Source organism: Monodelphis domestica, chromosome 1 (assembly GCF_027887165.1).
Source record: "Monodelphis domestica isolate mMonDom1 chromosome 1, mMonDom1.pri, whole genome shotgun sequence".
In the NCBI taxonomy this organism is placed as follows: Eukaryota; Metazoa; Chordata; class Mammalia; order Didelphimorphia; family Didelphidae; genus Monodelphis; species Monodelphis domestica.
Window position 1 is genome coordinate 759,198,836 of NC_077227.1, and position 17,971 is coordinate 759,216,806.

At 60.6% G+C, this 17,971-nt stretch overlaps 1 protein-coding gene across 1 annotated transcript in view; it reads left to right on the forward strand.

The window, feature by feature from the left end:
* The first annotated feature begins 901 nt into the window (after positions 1 to 901).
* Positions 902 to 17,971, forward strand: part of KLHL29 (kelch like family member 29) — a 75,948-nt gene continuing 58,878 nt past the window's right edge. Inside the window, exon 1 of the mRNA XM_056824788.1 lies at positions 902 to 1,058. The gene's annotated coding sequence lies outside the window, so the exon portion shown is untranslated. The remainder of the gene's footprint in view (positions 1,059 to 17,971) is intronic.

The following is a 17,971-nucleotide window of genomic DNA, read 5'->3' on the forward strand; positions in this document are numbered from 1 at the left end:
CCGAGCACCCCTCCCCCTCCCCCGCGGCTTTCAGGCAGTCATCCGGACCCCTCGGCCGGGCCAGCCGTGTCGGGGCTCCCGGAGAGGAACTTTCCCAGAAGCGCCATTCGGGCCCAGCCCGGGCCTTGCCGATTGGGGGGAGGGGGCCGGGCAGGGTCCCGCCCACGGCGGCTCGCGGCCCTAGTGACCGGGGGCACCCCAAGGGGCTCCAGGCGCTGTCCACTGGCAGTGTGAGCGGGAGCTCAGTGCCCCCACCTGGCCAACCGGACCGCCAGGCACAGGGTTCCAGGTCAGGTGGGTGGGGGAGGAGAAAGAAGGAGGAGGCGGAGGGGGAGGGGAGAGGCGGAGGAAGCGGGGTGCACGGAGCGCTCCGAGGCTACGGGACAGCCTCGGCCAAGCCCTCGGGCTGGGGCCGCCACGGCGCCCGTTCAGCTCGGGCGGAGACCCCAGGGCCCGAGCCCCGGCCTCTGTCAAGCCGGGCTGGAGAGCCCCGGCGCGACGCGGCGCGGCGCGACGGCCCCGCCCCCTTCTCCTCCTCCTCCCCGCCCCCTCCCCCACCCGGGGCGGCCCCGCCCCGCGCGGCCCCCCCGGCGCCGCGGATTGGTCAGCCCCGCCCCCTCCCCCTCGCTCGCTCTCTGGCTCGCTCAGTCTTCGCCTCGGCAGCCGGAGCAGTCAGACGGGCGGGCGGCCGGTCCCCGGAGCGGAGCGGAGGCACCAGCGGGAGGCATGGTCCCCGCGCCATCCCCGCCGCCGCCGCCTCCAGCCCGCAGCCTCTGCCGGCTCGAGCCCGCCGCCCGCAGCTCGCGCAGCGCCCGCAGCCCGCGCAGCCCCCGCAGCCCCGGCAGCCCGGGCCCCGGCGGCGGCGGCGGCGGCGGCGGCGGCGGCGGCGGCTGAAGGGAGGCCGCCCTCGGGGGAGCCGGGGCGCGATGGTGCGGCCGCCGCCGCCGCCGCCCCGGTGACCCGCGCCCGGACTCCCCCGCGCCTGGTCCGGGGCCGCCCCCTGGTGCCCACCCCGGCCTTGGACGAGGAGGAGGAGCCGCCCCCGAGGGAGCCCGCAGGTCAGTGCAGCCGGACCCGGGGCCCCCCGAACCCCACTCACTCCGGGAGGGCGGGGGGAGGGGGGACAGGCCCGGTGCGCCTGCGCTGCCGCCGCCGCCGCCGCCGCCGCCGCCGCTACTGCCACTGCCGCCGCCGCCGCCGCGGCTGCAGCTGGTGATGGAAAAGGGGAGAAAAACTTCCTGCGTGTGTGTGTGTGTGTGTGTGTGTGTGTGTGTGTGTGTGTGTGTGTGTGTGGCTGTGCGCGTGCCCGCTCGGCCGGGAGTCGGAGCTGAGCCCCCCAACAGGCGTGTGTGAGTGTGTCTGAGTGTGTCTACGTGTGTGCGCGCGCTCGCGTGTGTGTGTGTGTGTGTGGCTGCTGCGGGACCCCAGCCGGCTCTGGGCATCTGCTTGTCCCCGGGCCCTCCGCGCTCTAACTTTGGCGGTCCCCAGACCCGGAGAGGGACGGCACCCTGCGCCGGAGCCTGCGCCCCGCGCCCCCCCCCCCACCTGACTGTGGCCCTGGGGCGGCTTGTTTATTCTTGGCAGCAGCTCTGCGTGTGCGCGCGCGCGTGCCCAGGCGCGCCCCCGGGTGGGGGTGCTGGGTCCGTGGGGCGACCCGCCCAGGTGCCGGCCTGTCCCTCGCTCCCCCGCCCCTCGGGGACTGCCCGGGACGGGCCAGCCCCCTCCCCTCCCCCTCCAGGTTGTTGGAAGATGAAGTTCTACCCGGTTCCGTCCCTCCCCCACCGCGGGCCGAGCAGGCTGGAGAGGGCTCCGGGCTCCGGGCAGGGCCTGCCTGCTCCTCGGCGCCTCCATCCCCGTCGGAGAGGGGGGGGCGCCTCCGTGCTGGGTGCCCCCCGCCGCCCCTCTCTGCCCATCCGGCCCCCTCCCTGCACCGAGGCTTCCCGGGTCCTGCCCGCCGCCGCTGCAGGAGGGAGCCTGGGCCCAGCTCAGGCCGGCTGCCTGCCGAGGGGAAGTCCTGGGAAGCCCCCCAGCCCGAAGCCTTGGGCCCCGGCCGGCTGGGAGGGGAAGCTCAGGGAAGAAGGACCCGAGAGCCCAGCCGGGCGCCCTTCGAACTCGGGCCCCCCCGGGCCAGGGGGAGCCACCGGCCTGTTTGGAGATGGGCTGGGTGGGGAGGCGCAGTCTGCACATACATGTGTCATACATGCACACACGGGCGCAGGGGGCCTCCCAGGCGGCTCTTCCTACAAGCCCTGCCGCCCTGCTGCCATGTTACCCCGTGCCAGGCTTGGCCTTGCCCCCTCCCCTCCCGTGGTTGCCATGGGAACAGAGGGGGCTAGCTTCATGGGGGCGGTTTGCCCTGGGTTGGGGGTTGTGGTGCCGCCGCACTAACCGCTTTGTCACACCCGGGAAGCAGGTGCTCCTGGCCTGGGAGCCACACTGGACCCCTAGGCTGCTCCCCAGCACAGCCGAGGCCTTTCCTGAGGCTCCCCCTTTTCTTTGAGGGGTCTGCCTACCCAAGCAGCAGCTGAGCCGGCCCAAGAGCTGGGTGCGAATCTTCCCTTTCCCAGTGGGCAGTCTGAGCCATTCCCTTCCTTTCCTCGAGGCCCCCAGGGTGACAGCCTGATGACCCCAAGCTGTGGGGGGACATGGTTGCCCCTGGGTGGAGCTCAGCCACCCGTGAGGAGTCGGAGTCAGGCGTTGTCCCGGCTCTGGGAGTGGCTGGGGGGGCTCTGCTGGGGCTCGGCTTGGGGTCCCCCCCACCCCCCGCGGCTCCCAGACAGGCTCTGAGGGAACCTGCCAGCCTGCGGTTGGGGCTTCCGGGGAGATGCTGGGCTCCTTCGGGCCAGGCCGGGCCTCCCTCCCTCCCTCCGTCCGTCTGTCTGTCCACTGCCCGGCCTGGTAATCCCCAGATCTTTGACTCGCCCAGGAAGTGTTTTGCCAATTCGAAGAGCAACATATTGTGCGAAAATATTCCATTCGTGGCGCGTGCCAAAAGCACAATCGGATGAAGAACACGTCAGGCGTGTGTGCATGCGTGTGTGTGCGTGTGTACACACATGGGGGCCCTGGGGCTCGGCGTGCCTCTGCCTGAGCCGCCCTGGCTGCTGGAAGGAGCTTCCCTGCCCTACCTGGGCCCCGAGGGAGGGTGCTGGAGGGCTCCCCGAGCTCATGGAGCCTGGCAGCGCCCTCCAGAGTCACCCAGTCCGTCCACCTTTGTCGTCCCATTGGCTGTCTGGGCCTGGGAGGCCGCGGCAGGCTTTGAACTCGGTTCCCATGACTCCCCTACGAGAGGGTCCCCGGGAGGCTGCCCAGGCTCTGCTCTGATGCTCCTCCTGACTCAGGCCTTCGGGGCCTCTTCTTTCCCCCTTCCCGGCCTGCTTTAGCCTCCGAGCTCAGCTCTGCTGTGGCGGATGGGAGCGGGGAAGGTGCCTGGAGCCCTGCGCGCTCCTGGCCTGGGAGCTGCACCGGCTGCCATCCTGCCTCCTTGACTCCTGCTGAGCTCTGGAGGACAAAGGTTGGGGGGGGTGCATGCACGTGTGTGAGAGTGTGCGTGTGCAAGTGTGAGTCTGTGTGTGCATATGTGTGTGGTGTGTGTGCATGTGCAAGTGTGAGGCTGTGCGTGTGCATGTGTGTCTGTACATATGTGTGTGGTGTGTATGCATGTGTGTGAGTCTGTGTGCATGTGTGTGGTGTGTGCATGTGTGTGAGTCTGTGTGCATGTGTGTGCATGTGCAAGTGTGAGACTGTGTGTGCAAGTATGTGAGTGTGAGTCTGTGTGCATATGTGTGTAGTGTGTGCATGTGCAAGCATGAGGCTGTGCGTGTGCAAGTATGTGAGTGTGAGTCTGTGTGTGCATATGTGTGTGGTGTGTGTGCATGTGCAAGTGTGAGGCTGTGTGTGCATATGTGTGTGGTGTGTGTGCATGTGCAAGTGTGAGGCTGTGCGTGTGCATGTGTGTGAGTCTGTGTACATGTGTGTAGCATGTGTGCATGCTGTGTGTGAGAGTGTGCGTGTGTGAGTGTGAGTCTGTGTGTGCATGTATGTAATGTGTCTGTGTGCATGTGCAAGTGTGAGACTGCGTGTGCATGTGTGTGAGTCTGTGTACATGTGTGTAGCGTGTGTGCATGCACGTGTGTGAGACTGCGTGTGTGAGTGTGAGTCTGTGTGTGCATCTGTGTGTAGTGTGTGTGCATGTGCAAGTGTGAGACTGTGCATGTGCATGTGTGTGAGTCTGTGTACATGTGTGTGGTGTGTGTGCATATGTGTCTGTGTCTGTGTGTGTGTGCGAGTGTGAGACTGCGTGTGAGAGTGAGCAAGCAGCAGGCGAGTAGGCAGTGCTGCCCTCTGGTGGCTCCAGGCAGGGCCTCAGCCCCGAAGCCAAAGCCGAGCTGGGCCTGGGGGGGGTCCCTGCCGGCATAGCGCAGGCCCTGGAGCTGTAGAAGGGCCCGTCCAGAGGGGAGAGGCAGCGGCAGGACCGTGTGTGCCTGTGTTGGGGGAAGGCCAGAAGCAGGCCAGCCTTGGGGTGCCCACCCTGAGGTGGCGGCTCCGACGGGGCCCCTTCCTTGAGCTGGGTCCAAGGGGAGGCGGAGAGGGCAGCCTGCCTCTGCCCATGAGCTTCAGCTGGGCCTGAAGGCTCCCCCCTCGGCCCCCTGGACCCACTTCCCCTCCTTAGGGAGCGAGAGCAGGCCTGCTGAGATCTCTTCTTTAAAGTAGGGAGATGGGGTGATGAGCTCCCCGTCAGTGTAGGCATCCAAGCAGAGCGTCGGGAACATGGATGGAGGGGATTCCTGTGTGGCTAATGGCTTGGACTAGCCTGAGATTCCAGGCCGCGGCCCCCGCCTCCCCCAGTTGGGAAGCTGCTCGGCTGCCCTTTCCCCTGGGAGGCCCGGGCACGGCGTGGGGCCAGTGCAGGGGGCAGACTCTCCACGGGCCCAGGCTGTCCGTCCGTCCGTCTGTCCACACGCCAGCCGGCCGCCCTGGGATCTGCCGCAGCCTCTCCGGCGGCCCATTGGCCATCTTCGGGCGGGACGCAGGCTGCCGAGCCGGAGGCCGGGGAGGAAGGACCAGCCTGGCTTGCTTCGGCCGGTGGTGTTTAGGGGCGGTTTGGTGGCGGGCGGTCCCACGGGTGCTCCTGGGGGGCCTCTGGCTGGCTCCTGCCTCCCGGGGACCCTGGGGCTCTCTCCGGATCCCCCCGGAGGCTGTTGAGGGAGCCGGGAGGGCTCGGCCGCTCTGCTCTCCAGCCAGCTCTAGAGGTGAGGAGGCCGAGGGGCTCCCCCATAAGGGGACAGAGAAGGGCCGGAGGGGCCCTTCCCAGCCAAGAGCCGCTGCAGAGGGGGCTTCAAGGAGCCTGTTGGTGAATGTTTAACGACTGACTGGGGGGGGAGGGGGGCGCCTCCGCCTTGAAGCTGAATTCAGGGGAACCTGGGAGGCCTCGAAGGCCGCTTTGCCAGGTAGAGAAGCTCGCCCTGGGCACCGCAGCCCCAGCCCCCTCCAGCTCCCCTGCAGAGGTGTGATCTCTGCCCTCTGGGCTCTCCGGCCCCCCCCCCCCCCCCGCCACCGTGCCCGTGCTGGGAGGAGGAGGAGGCAGGCCTTGGAGAAGGGGCCGGCGGGGGGGCTTCTCCCAACCTGGTCGTCATTCGCCCTCAGCACAAGGGCACAGGCGGGAGACGGGAGGCAGCCCAGCTCCGACGTCCGTCCGCGCCTGCCCCAGAAGCCTCGGCACCAACGGCCGGGAGGGGGAGCTTCCTGCAAGCACCTCGTGTCCCGCCAGAACCAGGCTGGGAAACGGGGCCACAGGCCAGCCCTCTAGCCGGGTCAGGGAACCCTCCTGGTGCCGGGCAGCCCTGAGAAGGCCTTGGGAAGGGAAGGCCCTTACCAGGAGCCCTGTCGGGCCTTCCTCTGCATCTCCAGCACGCCTGGAGACTGTGCCGGGAGCCCCAGGATGGTGGTCTCATGTGTGCTGGGTCGGGGGGGGGCTGTGGGGGCCCCCTCCCTATGAAGTGGACTCTAGAGGCGGAGGAGGAACGTTTGTCTTCAGCTAGACTCAGCGACACCTTGGATCTGGAGGAGCAGCTGGGTGGTGTGTGACACACTGTATCCGGAACACTGTTGGTGCTACTCTGTATCCGGAGTGCTATTGGAGCTACTCTGTATCTAGAGCGCTGTTGTGCTACTCCGTATCCGGAACGCTGTTGGTGCTACTCTGTATCCGAAGCATTGTTGGTGCTACTCTGTATCTAGAGCGCTGTTGGTGCTACTCTGTATCCGGAACACTGTTGGAGCTACTCTGTATCCGGAGTGCTGTTGGAGCTACTCTGTATCCGGAACACTGTTGGTGCTACTCTGTATCCGAAGCGTTGTTGGTGCTACTCTGTATCTAGAGCGCTGTTGGTGCTACTCTGTATCTGGAGTGCTGTTGGAGCTACTCTGTATCTGGAACACTGTTGGTGCTACTCTGTATCCGGAGTGCTGTTGGAGCTACTCTGTATCCGGAACACTGTTGGTGCTACTCTATATCCGGAGTGCTATTGGAGCTACTCTGTATCTAGAGTGCTGTTGTGCTACTCCGTATCCGGAACACTGTTGGTGCTACTCTGTATCTGGAGCGCTGTTGGTGCTACTCTGTATCCGGAACGGTGTTGATGCTACTCTGTATCTGGAGTGCTGTTGGAGCTACTCTGTATCTGGAGCGCTGTTGGTGCTACTCTGTATCCGGAGTGCTATTGGAGCTACTCTGTATCTAGAGCGCTGTTGTGCTACTCAGTATCCGGAACGCTGTTGGTGCTACTCTGTATCCGAAGCATTGTTGGTGCTACTCTGTATCTAGAGCGCTGTTGGTGCTACTCTGTATCCGGAACACTGTTGGAGCTACTCTGTATCTAGAGCGCTGTTGGTGCTACTCTGTATCCGGAACACTGTTGGTGCTACTCTGTATCCGGAGTGCTGTTGGAGCTACTCTGTATCCGGAACACTGTTGGTGCTACTCTGTATCCGGAACACTGTTGGTGCTACTCTGTATCCGGAGTGCTATTGGAGCTACTCTGTATCTAGAGCGCTGTTGTGCTACTCCGTATCCGGAACGCTGTTGGTGCTACTCTGTATCTGGAGCGCTGTTGGTGCTACTCTGTATCTAGAGCGCTGTTGGTGCTACTCTGTATCCGGAACACTGTTGGTGCTACTCTGTATCTGGAGCGCTGGTGGTGCTACTCTGTATCCGGAACACTGTTGGTGCTACTCTGTATCCAGAACACTGTTGGTGCTACTCTGTATCTGGAGCGGTGTTGGTGCTACTCTGTATCCAGAGTGCTATTGGAGCTACTCTGTATCTAGAGCGCTGTTGGTGCTACTCTGTATCCGGAACACTGTTGGTGCTACTCTGTATCCAGAGTGCTGTTGGAGCTACTCTGTATCCGGAACACTGTTGGTGCTACTCTGTATCCGGAACACTGTTGGTGCTACTCTGTATCCAGAGTGCTATTGGAGCTACTCTGTATCTAGAGCGCTGTTGTGCTACTCCGTATCCGGAACGCTGTTGGTGCTACTCTGTATCCGGAACACTGTTGGTGCTACTCTGTATCTAGAGCGCTGTTGGTGCTACTCTGTATCCGGAACACTGTTGGTGCTACTCTGTATCCGGAACGCTGTTGGTGCTACTCCATATCCGGAACGCTGTTGGTGCTACTCTGTATCTAGAGCGCTGTTGGTGCTACTCCGTATCCGGAACGCTGTTGGTGCTACTCTGTATCCGGAGCAATCCGGAGCAGCCTTAGCACGCCGTATCTGGAGGTCCAGCTGCACTGGCTGGGACACGCTGTCGGGTGCCTCCTCTCCAGACTAATCTCCCGCGGCTGATCCTCTGGGTCTAGGACAGTGGCCAGCACGGGGAAGGGGAGCTTCTGGCTTCTCCAGACCAAAGCCTCAGCTCGCCTTCCTCAGCCCGGCCCCCCCTTAACTCTGCTGCCTTCTCTCTCGGTTAATGGCTCGGCCAGACGGGTTAGGTGACTTGGCCAGGGTCACACAGCGCAGAGGTCCAGCACTTTCTCCCCTGGGCCGTCGCCTGCCCGTCCTGGGGGCCCACTTAGAGCTGGGCCCTTTGCTTCTGCACTGGGGGATGCAAGCCAAGCGGAGGGCAGAAACCGTGTTGGCTCTCTGGTGCCTCCTGGGGACGAGGGGTGAGTGGGGGCTGAGGGGCTGGACACCAGCCCGGGGCCTTGGGGTGCGGGGGAGGGGGGTGTCCTCCAGATGTTCTGCAGGAGCGTCTTCACAAGCCGGGACTCGCAGACAGGGTCTGGCCTTCAGCTCAGCCAGCTGGGTGGGTGTTCTGTGGCGGCTGCCGCTGCCGGGAGAGGGGGGCGCCTGTCCTGTTTTGTCCAGCCGAGGGAGGCAGGACCAGCGGGGGGAAGGGGATCAGGCCTGGGCCTCCAGGCTCCTGGGCAAGGATCTGGACCCTGTGCCGGCCTGCTCAGATGATCCCCCTCCAGTCTGGGCTCCTGCCCCTCCCGGATCCTTGGCTCGGCATTCAAGGCCCCGTCCCATCCCCGCTGCTTGTTTCACTGGGGCTCACTTTGGGGCCTTGGAGTGGTGCCTGGATCCTCCTTGCATCAGCTCCCCTCGGGGCTCCTCTGGAACTCCTGGCCAAGTTAGGAGAAGCGGGCCGGCCGGGAGGGCCTCCTGGGGGCCCTGATGCCGCCTCCCTTTTGTCCTGCTGGGCCTCCGGACCCCTCGCCCCCCCCCCCCCCCTCGGCCTTTCCCTTCCCGGCTGTTCTGGGCCAGACTGTAAGAACCAGGATCAGCTCCTCCTCCTTTTCCTGGCAGCCTCCCAGGTCACCCCTCGGGCTTGGGAGGGGCATTGCTGCCGCCTCCCCCCCCCCTTTGTTTGGCTGGGCGCCCAGAACGGGCCCTGGGGGGGGCTCTCGGCTCTGCCCCCCCCCAGTGGCCCGGGCCGCCTTGTTTTAGTCTGGGTGCCCGCATCCCCGAGGGCCCTCCCCCCAGCAGTCAGAAAGGGGGCGGGGAAGCACCTGGCCCCGCCCTCCTTCCCAGACTCCGCCTGGCTTCAGGCCCCGCCCCCCACGTGGGTCCCCGGGGGCGGCCCGCCCTGGGCCAGACTTTCCGTCTCATTTTCCAGAGGAGGCAACTGGGGGGGGGGGAGGGGGGGCACCAGCTCCCAGGCTGCCGCCTCCGGAGCTGGCCGGGTTCTGCCCGGAGGGGGGGCGGGGGGGGGGGTCCTGGGCTGACTCCGGGTGGCCCCGCCCCGCGGCTGGAAAGGCTCCGCCCTGAGCGCTTAGAACCCCTTTCAGGACCCTGAGCTCCGGGCTGCTCTCCTGCCCCCGCCCGCCCCCAGGGCCGGCCCTGCGTTGGCTCCTCCGGGAGGGTGGCAGAAGAGGGAGGAGAAGCCGGTGCCCGTCTGTGTGCCAGGCAGAGACGGGCCTCTCGCTCTTCCTTCTTGTATGGGCGCCCCAGCTTAAGGCCGCCACCTGAGCGAGGGAGCCCCGGCCGGCCGTGTGGCCTCAGACAAACTGGAGCCCCTCCCTTGTGGGGGGGGCGAGGAAATGCGCCCCCCCCAATAATGGGCCCGGAGCCCTTTATTCACCAACACAACTCAAGGCCTAGTCCGGGGAGGCTGCCTGGAGGCGGTGGGGCTTGCCTGGAGCCTTGAACCTGGGGAAGGGAGAGCCCGAGAGTCCTGGCCCCCTCCCCCCCCAGGCTGATTTATCTCAGGCCCAGAACGCCCCAGCCAAGAGGGTGCACTTACTGGGTGCTGGCCTGGCTGGAACCAAACCCAAGGCCTTCTAGGCTTGGATACCTCTCCTGACGGGGAGCTCACTGCCCTCTGGAGACTTTGGTGCCTGCCGTGCACTGGGGCTCTTCTGAAGGACTTCAGAAGCCCCAAGAGCTGAGCCCCGGCCGAGAGGGGAGGCTGCTGGCCCTGGTGCTGGGGGCCCCGGGCAGAGCCCGCTGCAGGTGGAGCCAGCGCTGTGGCTGAGACTGAGAGCCACCGGCTGGGGGGTGGCAGGGAGGCCGCGCAGCCGCAGGATCAGTCCTGGAAGGTTGCCCCAGGAGAGGGAGGACGGGGAAGGGCCCCCAAGGCTGCCAGCCACCTCCCCAGACAGCCCCCGTGTGCCTGGGCCCCCCCTTCCTCCCCTCCCTGCCCCCTCTCTGCCTGCAGCTGAGCAGCACTGGGGAAGAGGGATTAGGAGGGCCAGGGGGGGGCTCAGGCAGGGGGATGGGCTGGAGCCCTGGAAAGGAGGGGCTTCAGGGGCTCAGGGGGTTCCAGGGGGATGGGGGGAGCCAGGGCTGTTCACAGGCTAAGGGCCAGTGAGAAGATCCCCCTGGAAAAGGCCTCTGCCGGGCCCTGGGGAAGCCAGGAATGAACTGCTGTCCGTGTGGCCTTAGGAGACGGGCCCAAATCCAGCAGGTGGTCACGCAACCCCGGAGCCCGAGGGGGGAGGCGTGCTCGGCCGCCCACGAGGGTGTGGAGATGCCCAGCAGCCCCAGGGAAAGGCCGAGGCCGGCCCGGGTTCGAGGACGCTCTTCCTGGCACACGTGTCGGCCCCCACCCCAGCGTCGAGGCCCTGGACGGTGTCCCTCCTCCTCGGGGTCTCTGCAGAGGGCCGATTGCCAGGACGCACCAGCACGAGCCCCAGGAGAGGCAGGTGGGCGGGCCTCCCCCTCCCCCCATCCTCCCCAGGCCCCCTGTCCGGCCTCCACCCGGAGGCCCTCCCGTCCCAGGTACCATCCGAGCCCCCTCGGCCCCGGGCAGGGTGGAGAGGCGGGAAGGGGGCCATACGGCCCCGGAGGACGTGGCTGCCCCTGTGGCCATGGGGCAGAGTTCGAGTCTCGGCACGGCATGCGGAAGGTGTGGATGGGACCCACCCACAGCCCAGAGATGCTCCTTGCATCCAGGGGGCTCCGGAAGAGGGTGCAGGCGGGGAGGGCGGCTGCCCACAGCCTCGAAGGAGCATGGGGGGAGGGGGGGGCCGAGAGGCCAGAAGCCGCCTCTGCTGGGCACGGGGAGGGCGGGGGGCGGCCCTGACGGCAGGCCAAGGAGGGCACCTTCCGCCGCCCTCCGGCTCAGCCATCCGCCCCTTCTGCCAAATGGCCACCTTTCAGGCCCGACGGGCAGGCGTGCACCGGGGAGGGAGACGCGCAGCATCTGGGTGTCGCGGGAAATTGGCTAAACACGGCGGGCTCTGGGGCCGGCCGGGCACAGAAGGGCCCCCCCGGGACCCGGGCAGCGACGGGCGCCCAAATAAGCGTGTGAGCCGTGAAGGAAGCGCCGCCGCCTTTGGGGCGAGACACGGGGGGGGGGGGGGGGGCAGGACGGACGGACAGAGATCGCGTCCTCCTCAGCCTGGGTGCAGGGCACGGCGGCCCGCTGCCACCTTCCCGAATCTGAGGGGCGGCAGAGAGCCCCGGGGGCCCCTGGGAGACTCCTCAGCTCCGGGGGCGGGCCTGGGCCCGGGTCCGAGAGCCAAAGCCACTGCTGCCCCGCCAGCATGGCCTCCTGCGGCCTCTCCTCCCTCACGAAGGGCCGCCCGGGGCTGTGGGCTGTGCCAGCGAGAGAAGAGCGGAGGAGGGCGCGTGTGCCCGGGTTCCCGGGGGCCTCCAGTGTGGGCAGGAGCAGCCCGGCTGCCCCCAGCTGCTGCCCGGCCCCTGTTAAGTGCCAGCTCGGTGCCAGGCCCAAAGGGCAGCGCAGAAGCCCCTCTGCCCGCCCTGGGCACCTGGAAGCCAGGAAGGCCATGAGGAGAGCCTGCGGGCACGGGAGGCCCCCTGCCTGGCTCGGAGTTCCCTCGGCTTCCTCAGAGGCAGGCAGGTAGGCTGGGCCTGGCTGCCAGGGGCCTCGAATGCCTTTCCACGCCGGGAGCTGCACGGCCTGCTGGTTCCCGCCCACGGGCGTCTGGGAGCCCAGAAGGACGAGGCGCGATTTCAGTGGCGGCAGGGCAGAAGCGCCAGGAGTTAATGCTCGGAGCCCGGACGCCTGCCTCCACAGAATGCAGAAGGGTCCAATCCATGCCCCCCCCCCCGCCCCCAGGGAGCGACTCAGGAGCTTCTGGGAAAGAGGGGCCACCAGAGACAAGGGGTTCCCCCTCCTCCCTCCCCAAACTGGCCACAATGCGCACCAGCAAGCTGCTCCATGGAGAAGACAGAGCACTCCCGGCATCATGGGCGGCACACTGGTATGGGAGGCAGGAAGGTCCGAGTTCCAATCATGGGCCAAACACTTACGTGGCTACGGGCAAGTCACTTGTGCTCCCCCAGCCTTAGTTTCCTCATCTGTAAAATGGGTAAAGCACACACAGTAGGTGTGAAGCTCAGATAATCTATGTAAAAGCTGTCAGAGTACTGAGGAATGCTTCTGGTTTCTCTGCCAAGGGGGACAAAAAGTTCACAGGAAGTCCCTGGGCGCTCCAGGCAGGGTTGACTGGCAAGGCCCCAAAGGGGCGGGATGTGACGGTCTGAAGCGTCTGGAAGCGAACAGGCTCCCGTCCCAGCCCCCTGTCAAACACTGAACACACACAGGGTCGAGGTCTGCAGAGACCTCCACCAGCACTTCCCCCAAATGAGCTTGTTGCTCCCCTCCCTCCAGAGTGAGGCCTTGTCACCCGCCAGGCTGGGTCTTTCCTTTTGAATGAACTGGAACGGCCATCTTGTCTGGAGATGCTCTCAGTCCTCCATCGTCACTGCCAGAGTCCGAGGGATGTATGGGCGCCGGCCCAGCAGAACTGCAACATGTCCCCCGAGAAACGGGGAATGTGTCCGATGACCAGCGCTCCAGGGGGGTTCTGGAGTCCGTGCTTAGAGCTTAAGAGCCAGGGAGACCTAGCTGAGTCCAGGCCGAGCCCTGGAAGCTTCTCTGCCGAGGAAGCCTTGGCTCCATTTCTGCTGGCCTCCCGCCATTTGGACTTCTCATCCCGCCAGGCCCTCCTCTGGGGTGAGGCTCCCAATAGAGCCGCTCTCCCTGAGAGTCGGGGGGCCTCAGGCCCTCAGGAGAGAAGGCAAAGATGCAGAACAGCAGCTCCCTGTGGCATGCAGCCTAGCGCATGGAGAAGTGGCCTGGCGAGCCAGTCTGATGCAGCTTCATGAGAGCCAGGCCAATTCCACATCCACATCCACAGCCCCCAAGCCAAGGAAGGACCACCCGGTGTGGGCAGTGGGCAGGAGGAGAGGCGGGCCAGGCAGCTGCCCCGGGTCTGAACCGGGCCTCTCATCCCTTTTGTCCTGGGCCGGCTGGAAATGGAAGTGCCAGAGTTGGAAGCACTGGAGCTTCCGGAAGGAACTGACTACCCGAGGACTGTGAGCACAGGCTTGGCAGGTGCCGCCTCAGGGCTTCTCCAGCCAGTAAAGGGAAGCATCGAGGAGGAGCTGGAGCTGCTTTTCCTCTCCCACAAGTGGTGCCATCCAGACACCTCCTCCCAGAAGCCCAACGCTGACGGAGCTGCTGGATAAACCTTCTGTGGACGTTTCTTTTTTGTCGTCAGTGTTGTCCAGGCTTCTGTGGACGGTATTGATGGCTGCTGCGTTTCTTCCCTTCCTTTAAAGAGCAACGATCCTGAGCTGAGCTCTTCCCCCTCAGGCCAGCAATGGCACTGCTGTTAGCCCTGTGCGGACCACTTGCAGGCAGGGGAGCTGAGGGAAGGCGTCCTGGGGGTTGGTCCAGTCCATTGGCATCTCCGCTCTGGCTTTCTCACTTCAAGCACACACAGCAAACTTGGCCACTCTGTTCAGTTGGCTCTTGGGGGCGCGGGGTTCTCTCTGTGGCTGCCACAGTGGAGGATCAGAGTGCCAAACACCACCCAGGCCTGTGACCCAAGCAGATGCTGAGCCTCCACCCAGAAGCTCCCTGTCCTCTGAGGCAAGTCTGCGATCCCCTTTACTGAGCTCCACGGGCAAAGCAGCGGCTGCTGCCTCCCTGCCATCCCCTGACGGAGGGTTGGGGAGAGGAAGCACCCCAAGACTTAGTATCTGCCTTCTGAGAGTCCTTATTGCCCCCTGGGGAAGGCCAGAGGCTCCCACACACCCATATTTCATGTCCCCCTGAAGGGAAGGGGCACATGCGGCTGGCGGAGCCCTCTGCCTCGGCCAGAAGCAGATGCTGGGGGTTGCCCCACTCTCCGTGTCCTCACTGTTCCTGTTGTCTGTAGTGCACTTCCCTCCATTCTCCATTGCCTGGCTTGGCCTTCCTTCCTTGGTGAGGACTGATGAGGGGGCAGGAAGTCACTACTACTCCAAGGAAGGGAGGGGGAGGTGCTCTTGGGGTGGTCTGAGAGAAGGCAAAGCCTTTTCAGGCTGCATTTGGAAGGGTCCACAGATTTTCGGGGATCTCTGGTCAGACAAGGGGCTTGTTGATTGACTAACAATCCCGGGAAAACAGTGCCCAAGTCAGGAACGTTTTCACCTCTCTTTGGGGTCTTTGCGCCAATATGGCTTTTACATTTCTTTTTAAACATTCTTTTCTTTTTAAATCTCAGTTTCCAAATTGTCCCCCACTGCCTCCTCCACCCACTGAGAAGGTAAGCAATGTTCTCCCCATTATCCATGCGAAATCCTGCAAAACACTTTCCGGATTAGCCATTTTGGACAAAACTACGCAAAGTCTACCTCCCGTTGCGCTCGGCTCTGAGGGCACTTTTCGCCATGAGCCCTTTCGGACCCGTATCATTGTATTGCTCGGAAGAGCCCAGGCTTTCCCAATTGATCGGCATCACCCCATTGCTATTGCTGGCCGAAACGATCTCCTCATTCTTCCCGCTTCACTTTGCATCAGTTCATGTGGGTCTTGCTTTGCTTTTCTGAAATTCCTCCCCCTTGCCATTCCTCTGAGCACAGCAGTATTCCATGCCAGTCACGTGCCACAATTTGAGAGTCCCCTTTGCTGCCACCAAAAGCCCTGCCAGGAATCGTTTTATGCGTCCGTGCAGGTCCTTCCCTTTGTCTTTCACTCGCACGGGTATGGTTTTATAGCCTTGAACAGAGTTCCAAATGGCTCTCTAGAATGATTGAACCAGTCATTACTCCATCAAGAATGTCCCTCCTTTTCTCCTCATCCCCTCCAGCACTTGTCATTCCTGTTAGCTATAAGCTGGCACCTCAGAATTGTTTTAACTTGCCTTTCTCTGATTGCTAGTGGTTTAGACCATTCTTTCATATGACTATAGATGCCTCTGGTGTCTTCATCTGAAAACTCCCTGTTAGCCATTTACTAACTGGAGAACTCTTATTTTTTATAAATTGGGCTCAGTCCAATATTTAGTATAAAAGAAAGAGGCCACCAATAGAGAAACTGGCTGTAAATTTTTTAGAAATGTAATTTCATTGTCTATGGTACCTTTTATTGGAACATAGTTTCCCTGATCATCTCTTTTAATTAGGTTTGCTTTTTTCCCTGAGATCATCATTGCGACACCTTCCTTTTTTACTTCAACTAAAGCTTATTAGGTTCTGCTCCAGCCCTTTAGTTTAACTCTGTGTGTGTCTTTCTGTTTCAAGTGTGTCTCTTGTAAACAACCTATTGTTGGATTCTGGTTTCTAATCCATTGTACTATCTACCTCCATTTCATGGGTGAACTCCTCCCATTCACATTCAGTTACAATTACTGTGTATTTCTCTCTTTCCTGTTTTCTTCTCTCACTGTTTTATCCTGTCCCTTCCCAAAAGTCTATTCTGTTTCTAATCACTGCCTCCCTTACTCATCTCTCCCTTTTCTCATACCACCCCACTTTCTCTTATCCCCATTCCCTTCCTATTTCTCTATTGGGTAAGATAGATTTCTATACGCAACTAAATGTATGTGTATTCTTCCCTCTGAACCAATTCCAATGAGAGCAAGGTTCAAGCATTGCCTAACACCCATCCCATTTTCCCATCTACTGTAAAACTGCCTCTTTTATGTGAGAAAATTGTACCCATTCTACCTCTCCCTTCTCCCAGTTTTCCCCTCTATCTCACTTCTAAACTTTTTTGGAGATCATTCCAACATAATAGATTCATACTCATGTTCTCTGTCTATGTAAACTTCTTTTACTTGCCCTAATAATGGTGAAGTTCTTAGGAATTACAATTATCTTCCCATAGAAGAATGTAAACAATCCAACATTATTGATTCCCTTATGATTTCTCTTTCATGTTTACTTTTCTCTACTTCTCTTGAATCTCATATTGCAAATTCAAGTTTTCTGGTCAGTTCTGGCCTTTTCATCAAGAATGCTCAAAAATCCTCTACTTCATTAAATATACATTTTCCTCTTGAAGGATTATACTCAGTTTTGCTGGGTAAATTATTCCTTTTTTAAAAAAAAAAAAACCTCACCTTCCCTCTTAGAATCAATACTGTATATCGGTTCCAAGGCAGAAGAGTGGTAAAGGCTAGGCAAATGGAAGTCAAGTGACTTGCTCAGAATTACATGGCTAGGAAATGTCTGAGGCAAGATTCAAACCCAGGTCCTCCAGTCTCTGGGCCTGACTCCCAATCCACTGACTCACCTAGATGCTCCAAATAGATTATTCTTGGTTGCAGTCTTCTGCCTTCTGTAATACCATATTCCAAGCCCCTCATTCCTCCTATGTAGAAACTGCTAAATTTTGTGTGCTCCTGACTGGCTTCGTGATGTTTGAATTATTTTTTTCTGGCTTCTCCTTGACCTGAAAGCTCTTGAATTTGGCTATAATATTATTGGGAGTTTTCACTTTGGGCTTTCTTTCAGGAGGTGATCAGTGGAATCTTTTACTATCTATTTTAGTTTCTACTATAAAAGCTCTTCCTTGAGTGCCTCTTTTGGGTAAGAAAATGTTCTCTATTCTACCTCTCCCTTCTCCTTTCTGGGGAATCTAAGATGCACCTAAGATGTTGGTGCGGTTGTCATTTATAATTTCTTGAAATATGATATTTGGGCTTTTTTTGCTTATGACTTTCAGGTAGTCCAACAATTAATTATTTCTCCTTGATCAATTTTAAGGTCAATTGTTTTTCTAATGAGATATTTTACATTTTCTTCTTTTTTTCATTCTTCTGACGTCAATTCTCATAGAGGCATTGGCTTCCACTTGCCCATTCCAATTTTCAAGGAGTTATTTTTTCAGTGAGTTTTCATACTTCTTTTTCCATTTAACCCATTCTGCCTTTTAAGGAGTTCTTTATTTCAGTGATTCTTTGTGCCTTTTACAATTAGACCAATTCTGTTTTTTAAGGCTTTATTTTCTTCAGCATGTTTTGTGCCTCTTTTACCAAGCTCTTTTTAAAAATTTGAAACCCTTACTTTCTCTCTTAGAATTAATACTAAGACTTATTTCCATGGCAGAGGAGTGGCAAGGGCCAGACATTTGGGGTAAAGTGACTTCCCCAAGGTCACACAGCTTGGAAGTGTTTGAGCCCAGGTTTGGACTCTGGAACTCCCATCTCCAGTATGGCTCTCTATCCATTGAATCATCTAGATATGCCCAATTCTCTTTTCCTCATTTTCTTGTGTGACTTATTTACTTTTCCAGTTTTTCCTCTGCCATTCTCATCTCTTTAACTCTTTTATGGTGAGCAATTTGATCTGGGTCATCCACGCAGGATCGAGCAAAACCTATTTCTGTAGCGGGCATTGCTATGAGAGAATGCTCAAAAATGAACACACCCAAATAAGAGAAGTGAAGAAACAGTATGCTTGGACCCGCCTTCTCTCTGAGGCAGATGCCTTCTTGCTTCAGCATTGTCTCGGGGTCTGGGTGCTTCCTCTCCCATTTGAGCGTCACGCAATGTTGCTGTGCCTGTCCAGTGTTGTCCTGGCTCTGCTCACTGCACTCGGCATTCGTTGATGTAGGGCTTCCCAGGTTTTTCCCAGAACTCCTGCTCCTTGTCTCTTACAGCTCAGTAGCCGTCCAGCACCTCCAGGCTGTGTGCCCCTTCCCGGCCTCATGTCCACTTTGGCCTGGACCCCCTGGAAGGGCCAGGGGAGGAATAATCGGAGGGAGGCTGGGAGGGGACCATCC